The 13,438-nt window shown below is 39.2% G+C and overlaps 1 protein-coding gene across 3 annotated transcripts in view; it reads left to right on the top strand.

The window, feature by feature from the left end:
• The window catches only part of JAKMIP2 (janus kinase and microtubule interacting protein 2), a 190,937-nt gene that overhangs the window by 103,784 nt on the left and 73,715 nt on the right, over nucleotides 1–13,438 (top strand). The gene's annotated exons all lie outside the window — the stretch shown is intronic.

Raw genomic sequence — 13,438 nt, 5'->3', positions numbered from 1 at the left:
ATCTAGCAAATATTCATTGGAAGAATGCATACGGCCACATTCTGCCCCCACATATAGCTGTGTTATATTGTCCTCTTACTAGAGTTAAGCTCTCAAAGGGGCAGGGATAGTCACCCTCATCTCTTTCATCTGCAGTGCCTGGCATAATGCCTTTCTTAGAGTGGGAGCTTAATAAATTTCAGAGACAGACACTCTAGCGTACTGTTTAATACTTCATTCAGCCCTATGTGACTTTGCATCTCAGCTTAACAACTGATTCATTGTAATTTTGGCCAAACACCAACTTAGAAAGGATTAACAGCAGCTTATATCTGGTCCCTCTTACCACCTCTACAGCTCTCACCCTGACCTAAGCCACCACCATCTCTAAGCTGGATTTTTGCAGTGGCTTCCAAGCCAGTCTCCTTACTTCCACTCTTATGAAAATTCTTCTACTCTTACCATTGCAGTCAGTGAGACGCTAAAACCCAAGTCAGATCAGGGCACCTCTCCTGTCAGACCCTCTAATGGGACCTCACTCTGAGTAAAAGCCCAAGTCGATGTAAAATGGCCTAAAAAGCACAGCATGGTCTGCACATGCTGCCTTCCCATTAATGCCTGCCCTCAACTTGGCTGCTTTCCTAGCTTGTTCACTCTCTCCAGCCTGGCTGGCTTCCTTCAGCTCCTGGAACGTGGATGTCTGTGCCCACTGCTGAGCTCTTATACTTGCCCTGCACTCCTGGAATGCTTCCGCCCAGGCATCTGCATGGCTCACCCCTTCCAGTCTTTAGCCAAATAACACCTGCTTGGTTAGGCTTTCCCTTATCTAAAATCGCAACCTACCTGGACACTTCCCATCACCTTCCATGCTTTTATTTTTCCCCATAGAACTTTGTCATAATCTAGCAGGGTACTTATTTATTTATCATGCTTATTGTGTGCCTCTCCCAATTAACATGTTACCTCCATGAGCTGGAGATTATGTCTGTTTTCATTTATTTACTCAGTGCCAAGACCAGTGATTGGCAGCTATGAAGTGTTCAAATAGGCATTTGTCAAATAAACTGATTTTTATAAAGATCTCTTATTTGATACGTACCTTGCTAAACCCTTCACCTGCCTTAGTCCATGGAATTTTCATCACCACCCTCCAAGAGAGGCACTGAGTGATAGAGTGAAGACATGGGCTCTACAGTCAAACAGCTTGGATTAAATCTTCCCCAATCAGTACTTACCAGCTCAGGGATGAATGAAGGTCAATCATTAATCTTCACTAAGTCTCTGTTACCCCATCTGAATGAATACATGGGAAATATTACTGATTACTGTTTACTACTATTGGTTGTATTTTGTCAGACTGTCTGAAGGAACCAGGTCAACACTATAAGAAGTTTTTCAACCACAGCCCTAGATTCAGGCTTCCAATCCCATCTTATTTAATTATCTATCTCATGTGATCATTTAAGACTTAATAGCTATTTTGTGTGCCCTGTTTTGCAGGAGTAAAGTACTCCCTTGTCTTACCCTATTTCACACAGGAAAAATGTTAACTGCTAGGTTATAAGTGCCCTGAAAAATGGGATTTATCACTGAAATGCCCTAAGTGACTACTTCAATCAGGGCTCAGTGCATTGCTGCAATAATGATACACAGCCTTGTGTTAAATCTTTGAAACACCCTGGACAAGAAATGTGTTTGCAGCCTTATGCTTTGATTTCTATAGAGCAGGACTTATTTTTGATTCATCTGAGAGTTTTAAAGCTAATAATAGATAGAAAAAAAGGAAAAAAAAGATACTCCCTTTCTGATCCTAAAGGAGAGACAAGCGCTATGTAGTGGTTAAAATGAATGTTTTTGAATCAGGCTGACCTGATTTTAAATTTTGACAGACACATCATAGGCTGTCAAGAAACAACTGAATCAGTGAATGGCTCATAGACATACAAGCTGTGTAAAGTTGGGCAAATTTAGAATTTTTAATGTCTTCTCTTGCATAATGGGAAAATGATATCTACATCAAGAACATGTTTTAGAGAGAGACTATATGTGCAATGGTAAATACTGTGCTTGACATATAGAAAGATTTCAATAGCATTATTATTATTTTTTTAATTAATTTATTTTATTAATTTATTTTTGGCTGTGTTGGGTCTTCGTTGCCGTGCACGGGCTTTCTCTAGTTGCGGCGAGCGGGGGCTACTCTTGGTTGCAGTGCGTGGGCTTCTCATTGCGGTGGCTTCTCTTGTTGCGGAGCATGGGCTCTAGGCGCGTGGACTTCAGTAGTTATGGTGCATGGGCTCAGTAGTTGTGGCTCACTGGTCTAGAGTGCAGGCTCAGTAGTTGTGGCGCACGGGCTTAGTTGCTCCGCGGCATGTGGGATCTTCCCAGACCAGGGCTCGAACCCGTGTCCCCTGTATTGGCAGGCGGATTCTTAACCACTGCACCACCAGGGAAGCCCCTTCAATAGCATTATTATTAAACAATTTTTTAGTCTACAGCTCAGCATGTGGAACCCTCCTCCCCCAAATTTAATGTTTTACATGAGGTGTAAGAATAGAGATGCGCTTAGTATCAGATATAAAAATGAGCCCTTTCCAAATTCTCTCTTGTCCCTCCTCCATCCTCCCCCTAACTCGAGTTAATCAATAGTCTTGGTATATACGTAATTCTTACTAAATCTTCTCATATAACATTTATTCACTTCTTCCTTATTTCCTCAACCACATGACAAATCATCTCTCATCATTCAAGACTCTGCTCAGCTATCCCTTCTGTTAGAAGCAGTCCTAGTCCTCCCCAGGGAATTGGATCTCCTCCTCTGTGTTCCAGTAGTGTCTGGTTTGCTTCCCTGTTACAGCACTCATTACATTTTCAAACTTGCACTTCATTATTTACATGGCAGCCCCTCCCAGGGGGGGATAGGTGTAAAAAGTATTCATAAGTCATACATTTGAGGCTGGACTAGATGACTTGTATTCCTACCTCAGAGCATTAAAAATCTAATTCATGTAAACAGCTTAGCACAGTGGCCGGCAGTGGTAAATGGTCAATAATAATAATGATGATGATAATTAGCAGTAGTAGTAGTATTCAACTGTCACAGTATGAGGTGAGTAAGCAGATGAAGTATAATAATTATCTGTACAAAAGCTATGATGATCTAGAATATTATAGGCCAGCACTCCAGGGTTTTGGAATATCAAAGATTGCTTACCATACGAAGAGGAAATAATGGATCTCAGAATCTTTCTTGTGGGTCTGTGTACAGAAAAAAAAAAAAAACTGAGCCTTTGAATTTGCTTTTCCTAACAAAGTTGTCTATAGAAATAGTTTAAAATCTTAAATGAGAAATTGTAATTCCTAGTTTCTGTGCCAAGGGATAGGTACTAAGCCAAAGAAAACACTGAGGAAAAAAATGTGTTTCTCAGATGTAAATTGCTTACATTTGAAATTATATTGCTTAAATTTCTAAGTAGTTAGCTACTATTAATATACTGCAGAGTTTAATACGGGGTAAAAATAACATTATGATTAACTCAATGGTAAATTACACCTCCTCCTATAATAGTTCATATTTTGGAAGAATAACATTAAGATTTTGTGGGTTTAAAGAGTTCTTTTGCCGATGGAAATGTCATTCTGGCTCCATCCACTTACTTCAACAAACATTTTACTTTTGAATCTTTACTGTCAGGCACTATGCTAAGCCCTGGGGGTAAAGTGGTGAAGAGGCCCAGAGAAATCCCTGACTGTGGAGCAAAAAGAGATCGAGACATTGCAGAGTGAGAAGTTAATTTCATAGGTAATGCAGTTTATTCCCCTGAGTGCTCTGTACTCTTGAGTCTGTAAGATGCTCTTGGGAGAGGCTGGCAGGCAGCAAAGGCTTCCCTGAGAAAGGTAGGGTTTGACAGAAAGAAGTTCCTCCCCAGCCCCACCCCCAACCTGCGATTTTTTCAAAAAAAGCCTCAAACTCCAATCTAACTGACTACATGGTCCCTTCGCGAGAAGGGGCCCAGCATACAGTTTGAAGGAGCCTGTTCCCATCCTGTTGATTCCCGTTGTCAGGATTTGCAGAGTGGACAGTTGTGCCGGGACTCTTTGTGCCGAATGGCTGGTTCTCTCTTCAGGGGAGAGGAGAGGCATTTTAGAGTCCGAAGCATTTCAGATTTAGGAACACGGTCTCTATGCTTGAATTAATTCCAGTTTTCATCATGTGCTGTCAGAAGCATGACTATGTATTCCAGCTTCACCTGTAGCTTCAGCTGGTTATCTACCCTTAATTTCTCTTAGCTCCACTTTCCTCACTGAATTCTTCTTCAGTTTTCCCTCAGAAACATTATTTCATTCAGATTATAGAAATTATACAATAATTATTACCGAAATCTTGGGAACGGGGAAGAAAAGCCTTACTAAGTTTAAATTAAGACCTCTTATCATCTACCACTCAAAGAAACTATCGCTATTTGAAAGCCTATCTTTATATATGTCACATAGTTACTATTCAACTATTGCTTTTTGTGTACACAAGTACTATTTACTTCATTTTAAATGTCTTAAAATCTTATTTTGTTGCAATCTATTTCTATAAAGTGCTTGGAAATTGTTTTCAAATGAATTGTGGAGTAAAGTTTATAAATAGGTAAATCGATCAACGAATCATGAACAAAAAGATGGTATTGCTGTCCCTCACGTGTGATTCTCTAAAAACGAACGGGTGTTTCTAATACAGCATCTTTGTCAGGTTTATAGACCCTCGAGTAAGACTGTCCATGTTATGTCCTAACTGTGCTGTTTATTTCTTTTTTGAGCTTCTTTTTCCTTGTCTGTAATACTTATAATGTTGTGGATTAAATGAGAAAATGAATATCGTTTAGCATAGTGCCTGGCTTATACTGAGTACCTGAAAATATTAGCTCTTGTTATCTCTCAGCACATGTATGCCTCCTTTCATCCCAGTGAGTTTGTTGACAGTATCCACAGTCTTCCCAAGTCCCATGCACAAGGACTGGGTGTCATCTTCAACGTTCCCTTCCCTCTCTCACTGCTTCCCAACAGTCAGCATTTGTGTGGACCCTTCACACATCACAGACCAGTTGGAGAAAAGTGTAGTGGTTTTAGTCCATAGACACTTCAGGCTCGGACACACCTTGACTATGCCACCTACCTAGCTCCGTGACTTTGAGTAAGGGACTTGACCTATCAACTCAATTCTCTCATCTATAAATAAGGAATAATAAATGTGTATATCTCATAGTCTTGCTTTAAGTCTGAAATGGAAGGATGCACATAAAATGCTGCATTGTACACTGTTTGGCACATAGTAAGTGCTCAATTAAGAGAAGACATTGCATGATGATGAAGAAAATGATGATGGTGAGATGAATAAGCATTCCTTTTGGTTAGGAAAGAAAAAGGCACTTCTGTTCCTCCATCCTAATCCAAACTTCATCTCTTTGTATCTGAATGTTGGTAATGGATTCATATCTGTACCTCTAACCTCTAGTTTCTTTCTGTTTCATTCTGCCCTGCATATAACATCAAGATTAATCTTCCTTTATTTTATTTTTTTTAACATCTTTATTGGAGTATAATTGCTTTACAATGGTGTGTTAGTTTCTGCTTTATAACAAAGTGAATCAGTTATACATATACATATGTCCCCACATCTCTTCCCTCTTGCATCTCCCTCCCTCCCACCCTCCCTATCCCACCCCTCTAGGTGGTCACAAAGCACCGAGCTGATCTCCCTGTGCTATGCGGCTGCTTCCCACTAGCTATCTATTTTACATTTGGTAGTGTATATATGTCCATGCCACTCTCTCACCCTGTCACATCTTACCCTTCCCCCTCCCCATATCCTCAAGTCCATTCTTTAGTAGGTCTGTGTCTTTATTCCCGTCTTGCCACTAGGTTCTTCATGACCTTTTTTTTTTTTTTTCCTTAGATTCCATATATATGTGTCAGCATACTGTATTTGTTTTTCTCTTTCTGACTTACTTCACTCTGTATGACAGACTCTGACTCCATCCACCTCACTACAAATACCTCCATTTCGTTTCTTTTTATGGCTGAGTAATATTCCATTGTATATATGTGCCACATCTTCTTTATCCATTCATCCGATGATGGACACTTAGGTTGTTTCCATGTCCTGGCTATTGTAAATAGAGCTGCAATGAACATTTTGGTACATGACTCTTTTTGAATTATGGTTTTCTCAGGGTATATGCCCATTGCATCATGCCTCTTCTCTTAAAAATATTTATCAGATTCTCAGTACGTTTTAAACAAAATGTAAAGTCAGTATCTAGGCAGTCAAGACATTCATAATTTACCCTCCCCTTATTTTTCTAGTTGTACATCCATTGGTCCCCCAGAATGAACCTTCCACACCAGACATTGTAATCTGCAATTTATTTCTCACACTTAGCTTCCACGTGTCCTACTTTTCTGCCTTTCCTTGATCCCTCCTGTTCATCCTTCATGTTCCAGCCTTAACTGTAAGGCCTTCTCTTTCGGTGAAGTCATGTATTTATTCAGCAATATTTATTCAGAATCTACTTTGTGCCTGGCACTGTACTAGGCACTGAGATTCAACAAGGAGCCAGAGAGACATAGTCCTTGCCCTTGTGCTCCTAGTCCTTTTGTTCTCCTGCGTGTGTGTGTGTGTGTGTGTGTGTGTGTGTGTGTGTGTCCTCACCCCTTTGGCACATGGCATATGCAGCTTTGTTTGGCGGATACATATTGTATTATCTTCAACTCTGACATGATAACTTGCACATGATTATAGTTCAAGAGGTAGATGCTGATCTGCTTTTTGCAATGATTTTCCTGTAACATATGGCCCACACGCTGGGGCTAGGTTGACTACTTTCCATTAGTCAACTTCACAGTCTTGCTTCCAAGATCCCATCAGTTTAAAAAAATGTAGTTAAACATTGCCTCTGGGACAAAACTCAAAACAGAAATCTAAATGATAAAAAATAATAATAATCTATATTATTCTGTAATTTATTATACTACATGGTACCATATTATAACATAAGGAAGATATTGATAGCCAGTTTCTCTTTAGTAGAGCGTGGTAAATTAAATGCAGTTCTTTATAATAGAACGATATTGTATATCCAAAAGTTATTTTTTTCAAACTTTATGTGCTTTTACTCAAGTAATATTAACCTGTATAAATCTTAACATAGAAATTGTCCTGCCTTTTTTTTTAATAGCAGGTACACATTATTCACCTCCTGTATGTAGAAATTTCTGCTTATGTTTGACGCTTTGCAAGGGTGCTTTTATGATAGTTTTTTTTTTAAATTCAGGGTCTTTGAAAACAGTCACCAAGGAAACAATAGCATAAGTTATATGTGTTTCACTTATACCTAAAATAGAAAGGCTTGCTATCAGTTATAAATACACTTCTCTGAAGCCCACTCCCTCCAGTGATCTGGGTACTTTTCTTTAATTTTACATACCAGTTTTCGGGTTTTTTTCTTTTTTTTTAATAATAGTATACATATGAAGGAAGTGCCTTCTTAGGCAGGGGCTCTGATGCATGTTTCTTGCTCTGTCTGACCTTGAATACACAATCATTTCCTGCTGGTTTGAGATTTCTCCCCCATGTCCAATGAAGTTGGTACTCCTCACTCTACATTAGCTGTAAAATACTTTCAATCTAGAAAGAAAGGACATTGCAAATAAGAATGTGTAGCACTGGGAAAGCACTGGAATCACAACTAACTGCTGAACACTCATCTACAGGAAGACACTGGAACTCACGAAAAAAGATACCCCACATCCAAAGACAAAGGAGAAGCTGCAATTAGACAGTAGGAAGGGCGCAATCACAATAAAATCAAATCCCATAACTGCTGGGTGGGTGACTCACAAACTGAAGAACAGTTATACCACAGAAGTCCACCCAGTGGAGTAAAGGTTCTGAGCCCCACATCAGGCTTCCCAACCTGGGGGTCCAGCAACGGGAGGAGGAATTCCCAGAGAATCAGACTTTGAAGGCTAGTGGGATTTGATTGCAGGACTTCAGCAGGACTGGGGGAAACAGAGACTCAACTCTTGGAGGGCACACACAAAGTAGTGTGCACATCAGGACCCAGGGGGAAGGAGTAGTGACCCCATAGGAGACTGAACCAGACCTACCTGCTAGTGTTGGAGGGTCTCCGGCAGAGGGGTGATGCAGCTGTGGCTCACTGTGGGGACAAGGACACTGGCAGTAGAAGCTCTGGGAAGTACTCCTTGGCGTGAGCCCTCCCAGAGGTCACCATTAGCCCCACCAAAGAGCCTGTAGCCTCCAGTGCTATGTCGCCTCAGACCAAACAACCAACAGGGAGGGAACTCAGCCCCACCCATCAGCAGACAAGTGGATTAAAGTTTTACTGAGCTCTGCCCACCAGAGCAACACCCAGCTCTACCCACCACCAGTCCCTCCCATCAGGGAGCTTGCACAAGCTCTTAGATAGCCTCATCCACCAAAGGGCAGACAGCAGAAGCAAGAAGAACTACAACCCTGCAGCCTGTGGAACGAGAACCATATTTACAGAAAGATAGACAAAATGAAAAGGCAGAGGACTATGTACCGGATGAAGGAACAAGATAAAACCCCAGAAGAACAACTAAACGAAGTGGAGATAGGCAACCTTCCAGAAATAAGATTCAGAATAATGGTAGTGAAGATGATCCAGGACCTCGGAAAAAGAAGGGAGGCAAAGATAGAGAAGATGAGAGAAATGTTTAACAAAGACCTAGAAGAATTAAAGAACAAACACCTGGAAGAATTAAAGAACAAACAAATAGAGATGAACAATACAATAAGTGAAATGTAAAGGACACTAGAAGGAATCAGTAGCAGAATAACTGAGGCAGAAGAACGGATAGGTGACCTGGAAGACAGAATGGTGGAATTCACTGCCGCCGAACAGAATAAAGAAAAAAGAATGAAAAGAAATGAAGACAGCCTAAGAGACCTCTGGGACAACATTTAATGCACCAACATTCGCATTATAGGGGTCACAGAAGAAGAGGAGAAAAAGAAAGGGACTGAGAAAATATTTGAAGAGATTATAGTCGAAAACTTCCCTAACATGGGAAAGGAAATAGCCACCCAAGTCCAGGAAGCGCAGAGACCCCCAAGAGGTTAAACCCGAGGAGAAACACACCGAGACACATAGTAATCAAATAGACAAAAATTAAAGACAAAGAAAAATTAAAAGCAACAAGGGAAAAACGACAAATAACATACAAGGGAACTCCCATAAAGTTAACAGCTGATTTCTCAGCAGAAACTCTACAACCAGAAGGGAGTGGCACGATATATTTAAAGTGATGAAAGGGAAGAACCTACAACCAAGATACTCTACCCAGCAAGGATCTCATTCAGATTCAACAGAGAAATCAAAACTTTACAGCCAAGCAAAAGCTAAGAGAATTCAGCACCACCAAACCAGCTCTACAACCAATGCTAAAGGAACTTCTATAAGTGGGAAACACAAGAGAAGAAAAGGACCTACAAAAACAAACCCAAAACAATTAAGAAAATGGTAATAAGAGCATACATATCGATAACTACCTTAAATGTGAATGGATTAAATGCTCCAACCAAAAGACACAGGCTCGCTGAATGGATACAAAAGCAAGACCCATATATATGCTGTCTACAAGAGACCCACTTCAGACCTAGGGACACATACAGACTGAAAGTGAGGGGATGGAAAAAGATATTCCATGCAAATGGAAATCAAAAGAAAGCTGGAGTATCAATACTCATATCAGATAAAATAGACTTTAAAACAAAGATTGTTACAAGAGACAAGGAAGGACACTACATAATGATCAAGGGATCAATCCAAGAAGAAGATATAACAATTATACATATATATGCACCCAACATAGGAGCACCTCAATACCTAAGGAAAATGCTAACAGCTATAAAAGAGGAAATCAACAGTAACACAATAGTAGTGGGGGACTTTAACACCTCACTTACACCAATGGACAGATCATCCAAGCAGAAAGTTAATAAGGAAACAGAAGCTTTAAATGACACAATAGACCAGATAGATTTAATTGATATTTATAGGACAGTCTATCCAAAAACAGCAGATTACACTTTCTTCTCAAGTGCACATGGAACATCCTCCAGGATAGGTCACATCTTGGGTCACAAATCAAGCCTTGGTAAATTTAAGAAAATTGAAATCATATCAAGCATCTTTTCTGACCACAAAGCTATGAGATTAGAAATAATTTACAGGGGGAAAATGTAAAAAACACAAACACATGGAGGTTAAACAATACGTTACGAAATAACCAAGAGATCACTGAAGATATCAAAGAGGAAATCAAAAAATACTTAGAGACAAATGACAATGAAAGCATGACCATCCAAAACCTATGGGATGCAGCAAAAGCAGTTCTAAGAGGGAAGTTTATAGCAATACAATCCTACCTCAAGAAACAAGAAAAATCTCAAATAAACAATCTAATGTTACTCCTAAAGGAACTAGAGAAAGAAGAACAAACAAAACCCAAAGTTAGCAGAAGGAAAGAAATCATGAAAATCAGAAGAGAAATAAATGAAAAAGAAATGAGGAAAACAATAGCAAAGGTCAATAAAACTAAAAGCTGGTTCTTTGAGAAAATAAACAAAATTGATAAACCTTTAGCCAGGCTCATCAAGAAAAAGAGGGGGAGGACTCAAATGAATAAAATTAGAAATGAAAAAGGAGAAGTTACAACAGACACCACAGAAATACAAAGCATCATAAGAGACTACTACAAGCAACTCTATGACAATAAAATGGACAACCTGGAAGAAATGGACAAATTCTTAGAAAGGTATAAGCTTCTAAGACTGAATCAGGAAGAAATAGAAAATATGAACAGACCAACCACAAGTAATGAAATTGAAACTGTGATTTTAAATCTTCCAACAAAAGTCCAGATCCAGATGGCTTCACAGGTGAATTCTATCAAACATTTAGAGAAGAGCTAACACCCATCCTTCTCAAACTCTTCCAAAAAATTGCAGAGGAAGGAACACTCCCAAACTCATTCTATAAGACCACCATCACCCTGATACCAAAACCAGACAAACACACTACAAAAAAGAAAAATTACAGACTAATAACACTGATGACTATAGATGCAAAAATCCTCAGCAAAATACTAGCAAACAGAATCCAACAACACATTAAAAGGATCATACAGCATGATCAAGTGGGATTTATCCCAGGAATGCAAGGATTCTTCAATATATACAAATCAATCAATGTGATACACCATATTAACAAATTGAAGGATAAAAACCATATGATCATCTCAATAGATGCAGAAAAAACCTTTGACAAAATTCAACACCGATTTATGATAAAAACTCTCCGGAAAGTGGGCATAGAGGGAACCTACCTCAACATAATAAAGGCCATATATGACAAACCCATGGCTAACATCGCTCTCAATGGTGAAAAACTGAAAGCACTTCCTCTAAGATCAGGAGCAAGACAAGGATGTCCACTCTTGCCACTATTATTCAACATAGTTTTGGAAGTCCTAGCCATGGCAATCAGAGAAGAAAAACATATAAAAGGAATACAAATTGGAAAAGAAGAAGTAAAACTGTCACTGCAGATGACATGATACTATACATAGGTAATCCTAAAGATGCCACCAGAAAACTACTAGAGCTAATCAATGAATTTGGTAAAGTTGCAGGATACAAAATTAATGCACAGAAATGTCGTGCATTCCTATACACTAACAACGAAGGATCAGAAAGAGAAATTAAGGAAACAATCCCATTCACCATTGCAACAAAAAAAAATAAAATACCTAGGAATAAACCTACTTAAGGAGGTAAAAGACCTGTACTCAGAAAGCTATAAGACACTGATGAAAGAAATAAAAGATGACACAAAGAGATGGAGAGATATACCATGCTCTTGGAATGGAAGAGTCAATATTGTGAAAATGACTATACTACCCAAAGCAATCTGCAGATTCAATGCAATCTCTATCAAATTACCAATGGCCTTTTTTACAGAACTAGAACAAAAAATCTTAAAATTTATATGAAGACACAAAAGACCCCGAATAGCCAAAGCAATCATGAGGGGAAAAAAATGGAGCTGGAGGAATCAGAGTCCCTGACTTCAGACTATACTACAAAGCTACAGTAATCAAGACAATATGGTACTGGCACAAAAACAGAAATATAGATCAATGGAACAGGATTGAAAGCCCAGAGTTGACACCTATGGTCAACTAATCTATGCCAAAGGAGACAAGGATATACAATGGAGAAAAGATAGTCTCTTCAATAAGTGGTGCTGGGAAAACTGGACAGCCACATGTAAAAGAATGAAATTAGAACTCTCCCTAACACCATACACAAAAATAGTGCTGAGTGCTGAGTGAAATTAAACTTTGGAGTATGATGAATAGCCGCAAGGATCCTGAAATCTCAGAATATGGCTTAAATAAAAATTTATTTAACTTTATTGTTTATTTAACTGTTATACCAAGCTTTAACTTTTGCCTGAAATCAGAACAGCCATTCAGGTGCTTGCACAAAGCAAAGGAAACTTCCCATAATAAACCGTATTATGAATCGTCTTTGTTGAAATTGTGAAATATGTTCCTCATTCTCAGCATTTTCCTTGGATCTGGACCAGTGTTCATTAAATTGAACTTCGTGGTGGTCATTGTGACAGGTACTATGAGTACAAAGATGAATGAGACAGTTTCACCCTCAAGTGGGACTCAGTCACCTAAAGAATAACTATGATTTAAATGAGTTATGGCCATAGCCTGCTAAATGTTCTTTCTACATCTGTGTTTACCCCTTCAGTCCATTCCATCCTCAACTGCCAAAGGACTTACTAAAACCAGGATGTGATCAAGTCAGTCCCCTGTATGAAACTCTGGTGACTACACACTGCTTTGGGGATGAAGTCCAAACCCTTTAACATAATTTATACTGTTCTCTACCAACTGTTCCCTGCTTACGTCTCCAAGTTCATCTCTGAAGTTTTCCCATTTTTTTCACCAAGTTCTTGCCTATATTTTTCTCCAGAGCATCATTTATACTCTTTTTTACCCCTGGCCCTTCCTACTCAGTACTCCCTCTATCTAGAACATTCTTTGTTCCTACTCTAACCCTTAGCTGGCTGATTCTTTCTCATCTTACAGATCTTTGTTATATATCACTTTTCCTAAGTCTTTCCTGAACCACCAAAATGCCTGTGATTCCTTTCTCTTTTCATGTGTGCAGTTTTCACACTGCATGAAATCGCTGATTCCTCCTCTGGGAAGGACGGGACCCTGTCCCTCTTGCTTAGCACAGATACCCCCCCCTCCAGATGTTTCACATACATTTGTGAATTGATGAATCAATAAATTAAGGAATGAGTGCTGAATACTATAAGTGTCTTTAAAGTGAAAATAG

The sequence above is a fragment of the Eschrichtius robustus genome, chromosome 2 (genome assembly GCF_028021215.1).
Source record: "Eschrichtius robustus isolate mEscRob2 chromosome 2, mEscRob2.pri, whole genome shotgun sequence".
NCBI classification, from domain to species: Eukaryota; Metazoa; Chordata; class Mammalia; order Artiodactyla; family Eschrichtiidae; genus Eschrichtius; species Eschrichtius robustus.
Note: the sequence above shows the minus strand (reverse complement) of the source record. Positions and strands in the feature narration are given on the sequence as shown.